This window comes from Typopeltis vanoorti, chromosome 18 (genome assembly GCF_054136105.1).
Source record: "Typopeltis vanoorti isolate ZY-2024b chromosome 18, IOZ_Tvanoo_1.0, whole genome shotgun sequence".
NCBI lineage: Eukaryota > Metazoa > Arthropoda > Arachnida > Uropygi > Thelyphonidae > Typopeltis > Typopeltis vanoorti.
In genome coordinates this window covers 5890533-5907648 of record NC_143566.1, presented here as the reverse complement: position 1 = coordinate 5907648, position 17116 = coordinate 5890533, and the positions used below count along the sequence as shown (strand labels likewise).

Genomic DNA, 17116 nt, shown 5'->3' with positions numbered 1-17116 from the left:
CATCATTCTCATTCCATTAGCAACATCCTTTTCTTTTATGGTTTGGAAATGATATTTTAATTTTGCAGTACTCTTACAGTATTTTAATATTATTAACAAATTAATGGACATAATGATTGTTATTTACATTAATTTGCTAAATGAATACACTTTAATAATTATGCCTTAGATTTTGAGCCATTCCACTTCAAAAACATGACACAGGCTCTTTGATTTCCCCCTCCCCCCACTTTTACAAACATGCTGTAGTCCAAGATGATGATCAGAAGCGGTGCAATTCATCATAAAATCACCCAGGTAAACTCTTGTATATTTGGGTGCTTTCACAAAGAGAAAGTTTCATTAGCAGAAATTTTGATTTATGAATTATGTTTCTTGTTGGTCAGCACCCCATTGTGCCCACCATCATTGTTGATTGCAATCTCCTGTTGCCGTGCTGTTTGTAATTTCTGAATTGGCCCACTGTGAATATGCTCTTTGATTTCTAAGTGCATTTTGCACATTAAACTGGGATACAATGGAAAGGTTATATTATTCAAGATCTCCATAAAATCCTGACTGAACATAGAGGAATACTTTAAAACATAATCCTTTATACCACTACTAGAACTCATTTGTTGACTGTACTCTCATATACTCTGACAGTGCATCTATGCTTCTACTACTACTCCATAAAGAAAAAAATATAAAAAAATAAATTATAATAAATTTTCACTCTCTCTTTTGTGCAGTGTCCAGGGATGGCTACTGTCCTTGTCTCTTCTGTTTGTTCTGCTATATCAAAAACCTATGTCCATCCAGTAAATACTCTTCACATTTCATGTATGTTATCCTCCCCATTCCATTCGTTCCACCAAACTCTGTTGGTTATATGCCCTTAGTCTATCCTCATAAGGTAACAATTAGTCTTCACTATATTTACTATTCCACCTTTGTACCCTCAAAATTTTCTTCTTCAACTTTAAATTCAATTTTTTTCTGATTAGAGCCTTATAACAATGGAGTCACTACCTATCTTAGTAAACCCTGCTAGCCATCATCTTCACTGTTAGTTCTTTGGTATGAAGTTCACACTTCTATCCGCCATCAACTAGACTCATTTCCTTTTACTGTATAGTTCCAGTGGAATATGCTGCCACCCATTTGTGGATCTCAAAAATGTAAAACCTTACATTCACTGTGCTAAATTGACATTTTCATTTATTATCCCATCTTTCAAGCTTATTTAAATCATTCTGAAGAGCCGCAAAAGCAGAATTGTTTGTCAATCACTCTCCCAAGCTTCGTAGTTTACAAACAAGTGAATATTTTTCTTCTTGTTCAGTTGACAGTATTGGTATGACTGATGAACTGTAATTGATCTAATTATTAAGTTCAGTGGAACCCCCCACTTGCAGCCCTCTTTTTCTCTCACACATACTGTTTCCTCATTAAAAATGTCATGCATCTATCAAAGATAGATTGGCCAGCTAATCTAGTCAGATTCAGTAGCTTAATATCTAAATTTATATATTGTAACTTAACAGGTGGTACTCTGTCAAATTTATTTGCAGAATCCAGAAAAATTGCACTGTGTTGCAAACCCTCAACTGGAACCATTTTGTCTTTTGTTACAAATGCATGTTTGATGATTTTGGTGAATGTCCCCAGCCATTCCAAACACCCAACATTCAATATCCCCCGTGACCTTACATCAGAAAGGGATCAGAAAAATCCTGTCCATATTAGATACCAAAAAGTTCCCTGGTCCTGATAGCATTCCTCCAACTTTCCTGAATGAAGATTTGCACTCTAGAGTTGACTCCTGTTCTGTGTCACCTATTTATGTACTCCTATTCATTTTAGTATATATCGTAGACGTGGAAATTAGCCCAAGCACAACACATTCCTAAGAAGGGTAATAAATCCTTATAATCAAACTACTGCCCAGTCTCATCTTGGTTTTCTCCATATTAATGGATAGAACTACCAACACCAACTCTCATGCTACCTTGAAGATACTCAACTAATAAACAACTGCTAGTATCAATTAAGCTAATGCCAGATCAATATGGGATCTGCCTACCTATGTAACCCATCTCTGCATAAGTACTATGAAATAGTTTAAATCCCAAATGGTTGCTTGATGTCTCCAAGGCTTTTGACCAGGTCTAGCACAAGGGTTTATTAAGTGAGCTTACTAGATCCACGATTAATGAACTGGTTTGCCAGTGTTCTCACTGGATGCATGTTTCACATGATGGACCTGTCTTCTAACTATGCAACTAATGCTTGGGGTCTTAAGAACGAAGGAATTCTCTCCTCTCACTTGTCCTCTTCCTTCTATATATCAATGACCTGCTCCAGTTGACCAAAAATCCAATACATAATTTTGCTGAATAACGCATTACATTCCTTGTTTTCACTTGACAACCCTTGCACCACAACTTGTAGACGAATCTCTAAATTCTTATCTCCAAACTATTCTTCAATCTATAACCTTGATAACTTCAATACCCGGAAAACACAATTCTGCCTTATTTCCAACAAAAAAGAAACATATTTTCCTTGCCTAATGTTTAGCACCACTCAAATGTTTAGGTAAGATGGGATTTCTCTCCTTGGTATCATTCTGACATCAAGCCTCTGGCACAAAACATTACAGCCATTGCATCGTCAGCATCTAAAAAATTAGGCTTCCTCTTTTACTCAAGGCATTACTTTCACTCTGAACAGTGAACCCTGTACAAATTGCAAATTTGCCTATCCACTGAGTACTGCACATTTGGGACAGTGCCCAAAGGGTTCCCTAAAAATAATCAACACAATACAGGAATGTATTATGTTGATTCTGCAAGTTGCATCTCTGACCAACCACTTTCATACAGGTTTTAGTTTCTGCTGCATGCATCTTCTATAAATATTTTCATGGCAAATGTTCATCAGAACTAGGATCTACAAATCTCTCTTTAACAAATCCATTTAAATAACATGCGGCTGCCATCAACCATCTCTTCACAGTCCAACTCTTAACTGACAGAACAAGTTCCTTTTTCCTCCTCCTCTTTCATTCTTGTTGCTACACTCTGGAATAGCCTTTCCTACTATGTGTTTCTAAACTCTAGAATAGCCTTTCCTACTATGTGTTTCCCAAAGAATATAATGCACACGCCTTAAAATCTAATGGGAAAACAAGTTCCTACTTACTCAAACCTCTTTCCATACATAGTATTAATGTAGTATAAGTTGACTAACTAACCTCTCATGTGTGGGTCTAACACAGAATTACTGAAACAAGGACATTCATTAACAGAGCCATGCTGATCTCTACAAATATTTTCATCAGCTCATTTCTATGTAGGAGCTCATGCTGATTTTTGCAAAATATTGAAAACCACAAAGCAAACTGACTTGTAGTTTGATATCTCCATTCTATTACTATTATGTGATGGTGTTATCTTGTCTTCTTGCTTCTCTGAGACCCTTCCAGTTTCATGACTTCAATAGCACTGTGACATCCTTAGTGCATGCCTTAAAACATTGAGGAAATGTTATCTAATACCACTGTCTTACTGACACCTGGAGTACTTAATATTCTAAATACATCCATTCTCTTCTGTTATCCTTAACTGTTCATGAAATCCATGTTGATAACCTTAGCCACAATTTGTTTATCTTTATAAACTTCACATATCATACTGATCCATAAGATTCATCATTTATTTTTAAACAGAATTAATTTTGTTGCTGCAGGTTTACCCCTTTTTTATTTTCAGACAAAGAACACTCTTGCCACTGCCTTCACAGATGCATTTCCGAATGAGCCAACAACTTTAACAACTAACTTGCCTCAAAAGAAAATAGTGACTTTCTTTTGAAAGTCCGGTGGATAAATGAAGGTGAAGTAAATATATGATTGGTGAAATTAATTTCAAAATATCCCCTTTCCCAAAAAAAAACATTTCTGGGAAATGAGGTAGCACATGAAGAATAGAGGAGATGCAGATTGGAAGAGTGACAAATCTTGTTCAAAGCAAGAAAATAAAGAAAATTTGGTTTTGGAGGAAAAGGTGAGACCCAAAGAATTTCCAGTGAATTTTATTTATTTATATTTATATGCAAATATGCACATCCTTGGTACATAGTACTAGGTCCCTAGCACTGGTAAACAGTTCAGTGTATTCATTTTAATTATTTAACAGTACATTCACAACACCATAAAAACAAACTAAGCAGCTTAAGTTATTAAAGTTCTGTTTCACTAAATTTCAAACTAATATTTCTCAGAGTACTAAACTAATTTTTCTAATTATTATATAGTATATGTTAATTTCCTTAAATAATACTGTCATGGGTGGCTAACGTATAAGCCTTTTCACCAGAACGTGCAGATCCCATATGATAAACTTACTGGATGCAATACCATGTTATAAAGCAATCGGCACCAAGTAAAAAAAACATGTTCTGTGAATTGCAACAGAGTATTAGTACACAGTTCAGTGATTCATTTTAATTATTTAACACTCTGATAAGGATCTGATAACTGGATTAGAAATAACAGTTGATGAAATACTGTAATTCACAGATGTGAGAAAAATTAGAGGAGTGAACAGATGGCATCAATGGTAGAATCATTCAGGAATGTGTAAGCAAAGCTAATCTCAGGTAGGTGAAAAGGACAGCTTAGCAAAGTGATGCCAAGAATGGAAGAAAACGCCCAAAGGAAGATGTAGATGGATTGATGCAGTTCGAAGTGCCTTAGAACATTGAAATATAAGAGCTGACATTATTTGGAGTCCTGCCAGATTGGATTAATTTTAGGGAAATTGTTCATAGGAAGTTAATACAATCTACCCTATAGATATAAAATGATAAGCATTTTTATGTAACGTTTTTGTCTGGCTTCTTAGTATAATATATATTTAACAGTAATTAATAATAATTTGGTGTGGGTAGTGTAATTATTTTTATATAAAAAGTTTGAGGGAAAATAATATATTTTTTTTTTTAAATAGAAAAATATTAAACGTTGCACTATTTTTATATAATAAATTTTTTTAAATAGAAAAATATTAAATGTTGCACTATTTTTATAGATCTATGAGACAAAGCTAGTATTGAACAAAAATGGTTGTTTTCAAGTCTTAGCAAGTAGTGCAACATGAGGGCAACTCGGAAGTAGTGCAAGAAGGGGCAACTCATGGCAAAGGTGGAGCAAGCTCTGAGCATCTGATCCAAAAATAACTAGCTTACCAGCTCAGAGAACCGGCTTACCAGCCCAGGAGGTGGGGGACATAGGCAGCAGTGGGGGAACCCCCCCTTTTGAATCTTCAAAATTCGAGTCATCAGAATTCAAGGAGAACTGGCCTACCAGTCCGGAACTCAGGGAGTTGGGCAACGTAGACGCCAGGGGGGGGGGAGAACCCCTTTCGAATTTTCAAAATTTGAGTCATCAGAATTCAAGGAGAACCGGCCTACCAGTCCGGAACTTGGGGGGTTGGCCGTCGTATACGCCGGGGGGGGGGCATAGCTCCCCTATTATTATTATTATTTTACAGCATCTCCATGTATATATAATTGTATCACACACTTATTCAATTTTCTTTTATAGTGAAACCTGTGGAGTATTCCTAACTATAAAATAGCACATATGCCACTGTATATAACTTTTTAATATGTAAATATTTTGCCTTGCATATCATAAGACTTCTTCAGCACAATTATCAAACAAGAACTAAATTCAAAAAACCATTAGTGCACATGCTTGCATTGGAATCTGTCTACGTATACAGTAGTCTATTTATGGATTGAACCTAATTAGGCCGCAAAAAATAAAATAAAAATAAATAAAACAGAAATTTATTTTATATACTTGAGGATAATAATTTTCCAGACTTTTGGAATAGTGAGATAATCATTCTGATTTCAAATTAGATTTATGACGTAAGGTTTCCGCACTTTCTTTATGTAGATGTTCATGTTTATACATGGATCCTATGGCTAATGATTTCAATCTAATGTTGCACAAGGCTAGATTTGTGAGTTTTGATGACACGGATGTGGTCTTGATGGTCAAACAGGAAGATCTATAAATAAATGTATCACTGAACATGAAGACTACATCCATCTCATCACACTTCACAAATCTGGTCTTGCACAACATGGAATTGAAAGCATTAATCAGAGGATCCAATGGAAAAACACAAAACTATTACATAGATCCGTATCTGAGCATTTTTATAAAGTGCTGAAGCCTTGCATCATAGACCTCTAATTTTATTCAGAAAGAATGTCTCACTATTCCAGAAGTCTGGGAAATTGTTATCCTCAAGTGTAAAAAAAATAAATTTCTTGTTATATTTATTATTTTTTTAAAATTTTTATTTATTTATTTATTTATTTTTCTTTTACAGGCCAATTACGTTTAATCTATAAACATGCTACTGTATACATAGATTCCAATTTAAGCATGTGTGCTAATGTTTTTTTTGACTTTTGTTCCTATTGTTTGATAATTGTACTGAAAATGTCTTATGATATGTAAGAAAAAATATTTACATATTGAAGTTATCTACTGTAGCATACGTGTTATTTTATAGTTACTCTTATACAACTTCCACGGATGGCCCCTAGTTCTCTCACTATTTGTCATATATTGAAAATTTTCACATGCATCAGTTTTATAAAATCCCTTTAATATCTTAAAAGTTTGTATCACACCTCTTCCTGTCAATAAAACTTTGGAACCCACAAACCTTCAACCTATCCTCATAGGGAGTATTCCACAAATTTTTCACCATCTTGGTCTCTCGTCTCTGAATCTCTGTACCACCTTCTGGTCCCTGAGAAACTCAGGGGACCAAATATGTGTGCAGTAGTCAAGATGTGGCCAAATCATAGCCTTATATTAAATGCTTAGATTATTACTATACATGGTGTTCGGGCTAGAGATATCCAAATATAATGCCCTATAATGCAAGAACCACACATTTTCTCTAACTAAAGCTCCATCGATAGGAAGTCTCTCCAAAATCTGTTTTGTCACGCTTTCAAGGCCACTATTGTGCATGTGCAAAAACGGCATAAAAACATTTCCTTGATGTTGGATTGGAAGAGAAGGCCCAACTTCTTGGCCACCTAGATCTCCAGACATCAGACTTTTTTTTTCTTTGCATGGGGCTTTATACTTGGCAAGAGCTAGAGTATCATTTCAACATCTGTCGAGCTACAAAAGGTGTCCATATTGAACTTTACTAAATTTCATAAAACTTGGTGAGCTACTCTATACAGGGTGTTCGGGATAAATTTGACATATTTATAATTAATTATATTTTTCCGTAAGTTACATGTATTAACACACACTTCTCTTCATTTAAAAGGTTGGACCCTTCTTCATTCATATACAAGATGTCAGAAAGGATGGATAGCTGGAACCCACCTGAATCATGGAAGAGAATAACTTGTATCATGATGATTCGTGCCGGCCATCAAAATAAGGATATTTCGACTGCTGCCCAATGCTCCCTGAATACAGTAAAAACAATCAGGCATGAACTAGAGACTTGCAATGGTGACTACGAGGATGTAGCAAGAAGAAAGATCCCTAGCAGACGATCTGATTGCGTTCGTACAGCAGAATTCCTTGCAAATCTGCAGGAACAGGTGTTGAAGAACCCTGGCATTGGAATTCGGGCTTTGTCACGTGAAATGAATGTTGCAGCCTGTACTATGAAGCTTGCACTCAATGAAGACCTCCGCTACTACTCATACAAGCGCCGCAAAGGTCAGCTGCTTACAGAAAAGGCCCGTGAAAAACGTTTGATAAACGCGAAGAAACTTCTAAGCAGAGTGAAACATCCTGCGGAACCACAAACAATCTGGTTCTTTTCCGATGAGAAAAACTTTTGCCAGGATCAAAAACACAACACGCAGAATAACAGATGGCTTGCATACAGTACAAAGGACATTCCTCGTGTAATGCAGACTAAATTTCCCCAAACTGTGATGGTTTTCGGATGTGTATCCTCTGAAAGCAATGTGATGCCTCCGCATTTTTTCCAAGAGGGCCTCAGGTTGACTTCAGATGGCTACGTGGAGTTGCTAAACACTGTAGTCAAGCCCTGGATAACAAGGGTAGCCAATGGTAGGCCATATGTATGGCAGCAGGATTCGGCCCCTTGCCACACCTCTGGGAAAAGTCAAAAATGGTTGTCTGAAAATTTCTACGACTTCACCAGTCCAAATGTTTGGCCTCCAAACTCCCCAGACCTTAACCCCATGGATTATTTTGTATGGGGCGCAGTTGAAAAAGACACCAATCGCACTTCCAGTAATACAAAAGCCCAGTTAATGGATAAAATTAAAACAGTTTTTGCGGCCCTTCCCAGGGAGACTGTAGCATCAGCTTGTTCGAGGTTCCGAAGCAGGATTGAAGCTGTGATCGATGCTAATGGTGGTTATTTTGAGTAAATCTTGTTGATAGTATTGTAATTAACTCTGCCTGTAATGTTTTTTGTCAATTCATTAAATTTAATAGATACAAAGAAGATTTTCTTTTTCCTTACGAAACTGTCAAATTTATCCCAAACACCCTGTAAATAATAAAAAATATTTAATAGAAACCTTATAGATACTGAAACATAGTTATTTTTAGATAACTCTAGCCCAGACATCCTGTATGAGTATCAGTTCTTCCTTTGAGGACACATATCAGGAATTTCATGTTACTATTTTGGGGTCACTCACATGTGAATACTCTTTATCAGTTTCTCATCTTCCAAGAAACATACTACCATTCACAAATTTCATCATCTATGTGATTATATCCAAATAGCAGGATGATTACTTCATTATCCTGAGCTTCTTGTAAAATGTGATTCATGCATATGCTTCATCAGTATGCGATCCCTTACATAAAGTTTGTTTTGGACAATATAGCACGGAGGTGCTTCCTCATTTTTAGATTTTTTTAGTGTTTTCAAACTTGATTGATTTATTTTCATTTTGAAGCTCAAATGCAAATATTACAGTTATGAATACAGAAATATAGATTCGAATGAAGGATATGATAGGTCCATCCATATTTTATAGCCAGATATAGAAAGAAACTTTAAGTTTCTAACTTTATCTCAATGCATAGGATTTTATAATCTTTGGCATTTTAGTTGCCTTGGTTACACCTATTGAAAAGACGAGGTCTACCCAGGAGCCTATATGTTTGCCTCTTATTAGTGCATAAATTAGATTTCACTGACCTAATGGCTGTTTTTGAACTGTTGGTTCTCATCAGAGATGATGAGGCAAAAACCCATTTTATATATACAGGTGCCATCTTATCAAAAAAGTTAGTCTTTCAGCTCTGTACTTTAGTAACTGTTTATGCACCTTCTGAGAGTTCACTTGTGATGAATAACTTCCTGACATAGGAATGCTAAGATATTGAGAGTGAGATTTTTGCAACATCTAAGTTTCTGCCTGGTTTTTGATGAGAACTAATAGTTCAAAACAGTTGTCAGGTCAGTGAAACCCAAGTTGAGCACTAATAAAAGGCAAGCATATGGGTTCATGGGCTGAACTTGTCTTTTCACTAGTACAAACTAAGGCAGATGCCAAAGGTTATATTTTTTTATAATCTCTGCTAAATTTCAAAATTTTTTAGTTTCTTTCTATATTGGACTGTAAATACAGGGTGGCACAAAAGTAGCGAAGGGGTTTACAGTAATAATAAATTTTTAAATTGTAAGTTTTGAATTTATTTCTCTTCAAACAGTAACATATAATCCATGGAGAATTTTATGAGCTGGGTATGGAAAACTCCTGTAAGTGACCACCATTTTCAGTTTCACAAAGTTGGGCTCTTTTGAGAACATTTTCTATTACACTGTCAGAGTATCTGGTGTTAATTCCTGTATTTTGACTTGAATGTTCTCCTTGAGCTGCTCTGTGGTTCTGGGTTTATTCATATACACCCTCTCCTTAAGATGTCACCAAAGGAAGAAGTCAGGGGCCGTTAAATCTGGCGAACAAGAAATTCAATTGAATGTTGAATTTCTTGAAATTAGATTCACCAAAATTCTCCCTTAAGACCCCTATCGTGGTTTGAATAGTGTGTGCAGTGGTCCCATCCTGTTGGAACCACATCTCTGGAGTATCAGCAAGAACTGGTCTTAAAAAAATTGTTGATCATATCGCAATATCGCTCACCGGTTAGAGTTGCATCACTTTGGGCAGAACGTGGTCTTCCAGATCTTGGCAGATCTCACACTGCACCTTACTGCCGAAAATGTCCCAAGTGTCAGATCATCAATTCAGAGGATGCATTTCACCCATTAAAATGACAGCGATAGGCTCTTTGGATCTGGATTATTGAACGATGATGTTCAAAATAAAGCGATCTTGGTTCGTTGCATAATGGTGTAATGTTCCATACTGAATCTCCCAGATGTACTTCACAAGCTCTGAAAAGAAAAATTAGAACAACATTGAATTTCAAAAAGTTGTTTTTCCAACCCCCTTCACTACTTTTGCACTGCCCTGTATATGTGAATATACATATTTACCTGTATATAAACTGCATTTTAGGAACTACATTTTTACCTGTATGTAAAAAAAATTTTCATGACTACAGCCAAATGTGGACATAGGTTTATTGCCAGAATACTAATAAATTATGTTACACAAAAAATGTATTATGAATTCCATGGAAATTAAATTGTAATATGTTTTTGACAAAAGTTACAAATTTTCTAAGGACATAGTTAAGAAATTAATGTACAGTGCTTATATAAAACTGAGGAGAGACATTCTGAGATGGAATATGTCCACTTCAAACTGCGATGCAGTGCACACAATATTGTACCATGCTTAGCACCAAGTGATTCAGGAGTTCTTGAGGCAAACTCTCATTCCTTCAAAGCAAGGATATGGGCCATGTTTGTTTTCTGGAGAGGAATTTCAAGCAGCAGTGCATCTCCCTGTTGTGTCCCCAACGTGTTTGCATGAGGCTGCATGGTTCACTTAATATTCTCAGTCTCTAGAAGTGTATCCACTGCTCGTGTACGATGTGGTATTGTCATCCATAAAAATGAATTATTCGCCTACAGCACCACGGAACAATCGAACATATGAAGAGCTTTGTTGCAGTATCATTCACCAGGCAATAGTCCCTTCTTCCAGTAGTTGTTGCTCAGTGCATTCAGTAAGCACAATGCGTCTCCACGCCATGACCCTATCTAACAATGTGGTATCTATCCTTTTCAAGAACATTCTTGCGATGGTAAGCAGTACCACTTTCACGCCAGATCATGTGTCAACTAGAATCAGAAGAAAGACTAAAATAACTCTTATCATAACTCTTATCTGTAAAGAGTATATTAGCCCATTTGTGTCTTGTTCAATTTTCATGGATACAACACTACTGAAAATATGCTCTATGGTGAGCTGTGGACAAAGGGATTCAGACTATAGGCCTGCTTGTCACAGACATCTTCCCACAACTTGTTGAGATATCCACATATCTGTGCTCGAATGGAACAGATTTGCAAACTGACCTGCCATAGTGCGTCGATCATGTTTTGCTGTTATAACCAAAAATCTGTCTTTATGCTCTGTGGTAGATTGAGCCCAGCTTCTTAGCACACGTCTGGAACACATTCCGTTGGTTTGAAATGCGGCCCAGAGCCTGGATACAACATTATGTGAGATTCCAAACTGCAGAACCATTTTACTGCTGTACCCCTGAATGGGGGAATGTCTGGGGCCCCCTTACAGTGAGATTGGTATGGCATTGAGGCCATCACTCTGTATGTGGAAAGAGTGGGTGGGACAGAAACCGGAACTCTTGCTCTAGTGATCATACTTGGCTACAACTACTTCAGATCTCTAATGAGCAATGTGGTGGTATTTCACTGGCTGATGAAAGACATCTACCACCTAGAGTTAGTCTAGTTAGCATTCCTCCAACTAGGGAATTTCAGTGGCGTTGCATGCCTATTTAGGTTAGGTATGCTGTCATGTTGCTTATGCAACCCTTGCTACAAAATTCACATCATTTTGACTGTATGATTGCATTTTTATTGATGTATGAAAGTATTAAGAGTGCATAATGCATCAGCGCTCATCTTAATAATGCAATTAATTGTAGGATATAGGTATTATTTCTGGGAAAATTCCCATGTTACATCATACATCTCCTAGGAGATGGATTTTACATTATGGAAAATACTAAGAATAGCGATCAGAACTTTCTCCACCTTTGCAACAAGTTGCCCTAGTTTGTACTACATGCTTTAGCTTATGCTAGTAGTTGCCGATACGTTTGTAGTTACTATATTCGGCATGAAACTCTTTGATTCCGATCTTTGAGTTTCTTATTCGGTTTTAAAACAACGTGGGATTTAATATCCCCTTAATTTAAATAATATTTCCCATGTTACTCCTCTTAAAAACTATTATTTTTATGGCTATTTCGCCTGCTTTCATTTAGGAGTGCTCCTTTTTTGTGTCATTGGCTTTCTACTCAAAAATCCCTGCTATCCACTCCCAAAACCGGCTAACTTGGCTATGGCTGAGGAAGATCCTTAAGTCCCTCACATCATTGACGGTAATTGAATCTAGGATGCTCCTTCCCCAGGCATAGGGTTCCATATCCCTGTGGAAGGAGTGTCCACTAGCATAGCCACTAGAATTCTCAGGCAAATAGAATTACTTATGCAAAATTGAAGCCTTTGGCTCTTATTTTAAGAGTTGATTAGGTACCTGCTGAGAGTTCACTTGTGATGAACATAACTTTCTGACATAGAATTGCTGAGGTATTGAACATAATGTTTTTGCAATTTTTAGGTTCTCTGATAAGAACCAACAGTTTGAACCAGCTATCAGGCCAGTGAAATTTAATTCAAGCAATAATGAAAGGTGAACATATGGACTCCTGGGCAGAGCTTGTCTTTTAAGTAGTGCCTACCAAGGCAACTCCAGTGCTGAAGATTATATTCTCATAAGCTCTGGTAAGTCTCAAAACTACCTTCTTTCTGTATTTGGCTGTAAAATATGGTTGAATATCCTCTATTATAATATGTGGTTTGTGTTGTGAACAATTGTAAGAGGCAATGGAAGAAGGTAAGCTTTACATATCAACATGTTTTCTGATCATCATGCATCGCCAGCTGTGCTCTAGAATTAACATACAATTAAAATATGAATAGACAAACAGCAGTAGTTGATTTTTCAAGTTTATTTCAAGTTAAATAAAATTTGAAATGTACTTTTTCAGTATATATATATATGTAGATTTAAAAAAAAAAAAATGCTAACTTATTCACTTAAATAGTATGAAGTTTACTGCACTGGATTTTAAAATTGAAGTACTTTATTAACTCCTTGAGCTTGAAATGCGTGTAGTTTGTCATTTAATGTTTTATTTGACTATTGGAATGCACCCTGACAAAGCTGCTTTAAAATAGTCTTAAAATCCATGGTACTATTGGTACACGTGTACCCATATAGAGTTATACATTCGCTCACCAACCAGATGAAGCATGGATTTATGGAAACCTAATTTGCAATAGTTTCTTAGACATTACTGTCTAGTTAAGCACATAAGCACATGCATCCTCATTTTCCCCATCACATGCAGTGTGTGTTCATTAGTGATTCTTAAGTAATGCACTTTTTTTTTGTTTCCAGTCAGTGTTATTAAAGTTAGTCTTCCATGATAGCTTCCATTTATCTTTATAATCTCATCTGTGTAGCCATTTGACACTTCTCCCTTTTTTTTTTTTTTAATATATTCTCAAGCAGGTAGCTTTAACCAGGGCGTGAGGGGAAAAAAAAAAAAAGTGCTCATCTATAATGACAAGTGAGTTTTCAATTGATGAGTATGCTGGTCTGATTGGCCAAGTGGTCAGCATATCCACTCTAATCAAGGTGGGAGATGAATTTCATTGTCCTGTTTGAGACCACTGCACCACTCTTGGAGGCTTGAAGTGGCTTCAAAATGTTTCATGTTTGGTCTCTAAAGTAGGGTTTCCAGACTATGTAAAAAAATAAATTATAAATAGAAAAAGGCCTTAGACCACCCAGTACTAATGCACTATAGGTTTACACAAAAAACCTATTGTAGGTGGGAGCAACATAAATCAGAAGAGGAGTTTTGGTTTAATTGTCAGTTTTATTTATATAACGCTGATTCTATGTTTTTTTTTTTTATCGTGCCTGCTGCGTGGTTTGTCTGAGAGTTTTTCAAATTGTTGCAAATCTACAAAAAATTTTCCAGTATATTTATTGAAACAAATCTGTGTATAAGTGGACTCATGTAGTTCAAACCTGTTGTTCAAGGGTCAGCTATATTATTCAATTTTCTAGAATCAGTATTAACTTTTGTCAGTCTTTGCATTTATATCCCTGTCAGTTCCACCTTCAGTATCTACATTTGCTTCCAAATATGTAAAATTCTTCTACAGCATGCTGATTGATTTTGATCTGTGTTGTGGTATTTGCAGTTTAGTTTAAGCACTTTTGTTTTAGTCATTTCATTTTGGTAAATTATGGAGACTGCAACTGTGTTAGGAATAATTACTTTAATTTCCTAACTTGCCATTATTAGTATACAGGAATGTATTAGTAGAGCTGATCTTAAGTGGTATGGTCACTTAGACAGGAGACGAAAGATTAGCAAAAGTGTTCTTTATCATGTTGGCAGGGAAAAGACCCAGAGGAAGATCAAGATGTAGATGGATTGATACGGTAAAAAGCTCCTTAAAAGACAGAAATATAAGATCTGATAACATTGCAGTCTTGACACACAATAGATTAATTTGGAGGAAAATTGTTGATCGGAAGTTAGTAATTGTGTAACTTTTTCATGTAGTACTATCAGTGCTATCATAATTATCTGTACTCCTCCTGAGGATATATATCAGGAATTTGATGATGTGTTTGCTATATTAACCTAGCGTTAGTAAGGTGGTGGTGTCACAGTTATTTCTTTCTATATCTTTGGGGTCTGTGATACCCCAGCTTACTAATGCCGGGTTAAAGCTAAGATCCTAGATTATCTGGGGAGAATATATGCATCCATATTCTTGGAATATTTAGACCACCATTATTGTTAAGATTAGGGTCATTGATAAGAAATTGACAGGCCTCTTATCTTTACTTTATCTGATAACTCTTTAATGTATGGAATGGATGCCCTGTTGTTTTGTTTGGTAATGACACCTAGTTTATGTGTTTAGTGGTGGTAAGAGTTTGTGTATATATTGGCCAATATTGTAGGCTTACAGTAGACAGTGAAGGAAAGATTGCCAGAAGGAAGGTGTGACAAGTGTATCCAGAAAAGGAAGTGTGTTCTGACTTGCAATTTCAATTGTGAACTGTGTGATTTTTGTTGTTTGTTTGTTTAGGTGGCTGAGGAAGTGTCTGTCTGCTGGCCATGGGACCAGATAACAAAAACATTGTCAATGTATCTAAGCCAGACATTGGGTTTTAAAATAAAGGAATGTAGAGCATGCTACATTTCTTTACTATATACTACTCAAAAAGCTTTCATGTTAAAGTTAGCAATTTTTTTGGGGGGGGGGGGGGTAACAGTGAGCCCATGGCTGTGCATTCTTTTTGCAGGTAAAAGTATTTTGCCATCTAAAATAGCCATAATATAATATAAGAATTGTCATTGATTGGGACATTGTGAAAAGGGCAGACATCAAAACTGATAATAGATCACTTTTTTTCTAGTGCATTGTCCTTAATTTTGTTTATTAAGTGTTGTGTGTTTTTAATATAGGAGGAGGGGAATGACTACCAATTCCTTGAGTGCTGATGCTAGTTTCTTGACTAGATGATAATTGGAGGGTTCACGGACAATTCATCACGGGGAAAATTGATAGCACGAAAATTCATCGCGGGGAAAACTCGAGTGGAAAAATCATCACGGGGGCGGGGTGAATTCATCAACGCTGAAACCTTTATTTGCTAGAAAATTGAAGTCAATTTGGTTTAACACGTGTTATTTAAGGTGTGTGATATTTGATAATATACTGTATCTGAGATATACCACGAACTCCATCAGTATGGTATTGATTTAGTTGTTTTTTTATTTGTTTCTTTTTTTTTTTTCAATAATTTCTAGATTGCATCTGAAAATAAATAAACCATCGTGTATTATATTTGTAGTGTTTTTTTTTTTTTTTTTTTAAGTTTTATTGCATGTCAGCACATACTAGTAATGAATGTATCTCTCGGATACATGCAACCTAAGCTGCAATTTTTTTGATTGCGACTTCTGCATGGTTAAAGAAGGTACCAATGTACTTTATCCGTAGTTGAAATACCATACTTGCTCGAATATAACTCGCACCACGCTTGATTTTACTTTTCGAAAAAAGAAATTAAAAAAGTTTCGCATATACCTCATACATGGAAAAAAAGATTAAACACATGCATGTTGGGGTGATAGTAACTGCTCCCACGGTACTCAACACCCCCTACCCAATAGCCACTATATTGCAGAGGCAAGAAAAACAATTACTTTTATTATGTCAGTGGATAAGGTATAAGCAGTCTGTGTAATATATTTCTCAACAAATCATGTAATTAGAGACAACTTGGAAAAAAACGACACTAATGAACGAATCACATGTCTCCTTATACAGAAACTATGCTGTACAGACTCGAGCAAAACCATATGGCAAACACAGTATATAACTAAAAATTATTGTTATTAATTAGATGTGTGCGAGTTCGCAAAGCAGCAATGAAATTCAACCGAACGTGTTAAAACTAAGAAATATATATATATATAGTGAATGTTGTTATGGCAGTTTCACATATGGAATTTGGTTGAAGAGAGTTAGCATTTCAACTCAACTGGCGGCTTGCTTTTATCTTTCGATCGCGCGACCTTTTGTTAATACTGCACCAATCATATGCAGTTCTTAATAACCTGTCATTGCTGTCTGTTTCGCATTAGGCTTAATTACCGTAAAGGGAGAAAAGTCACAAAACAGAAAAATGTTCTGGGGCTGGGACCCGGAGAGCCCCGGCTGAATTTAACCACTGGTTCCCAGAGTATAAAAGCTGCTGTTTCACTACTATGTTGGAGCTGCTACTGTGAATATATTCTTGCTTAGATATTTGAAAG

General features: G+C 36.1%; 1 protein-coding gene across 2 annotated transcripts in view; it reads left to right on the top strand.

Annotated features, from left to right (window-relative positions):
- Positions 1-17116, top strand: part of LOC150096469 (uncharacterized) — a 66626-nt gene that overhangs the window by 25335 nt on the left and 24175 nt on the right. Inside the window, exons 2-3 of one of the 2 annotated variants that reach the window (XM_090408132.1) lie at positions 3756-4049; positions 12820-12983. The gene's annotated coding sequence lies outside the window, so the exon portion shown is untranslated. Of the gene's footprint in view, positions 1-3417; positions 4050-12819; positions 12984-17116 lie in introns of those variants that run through there. The other variant, XM_090408133.1, reaches the window with a different exon arrangement.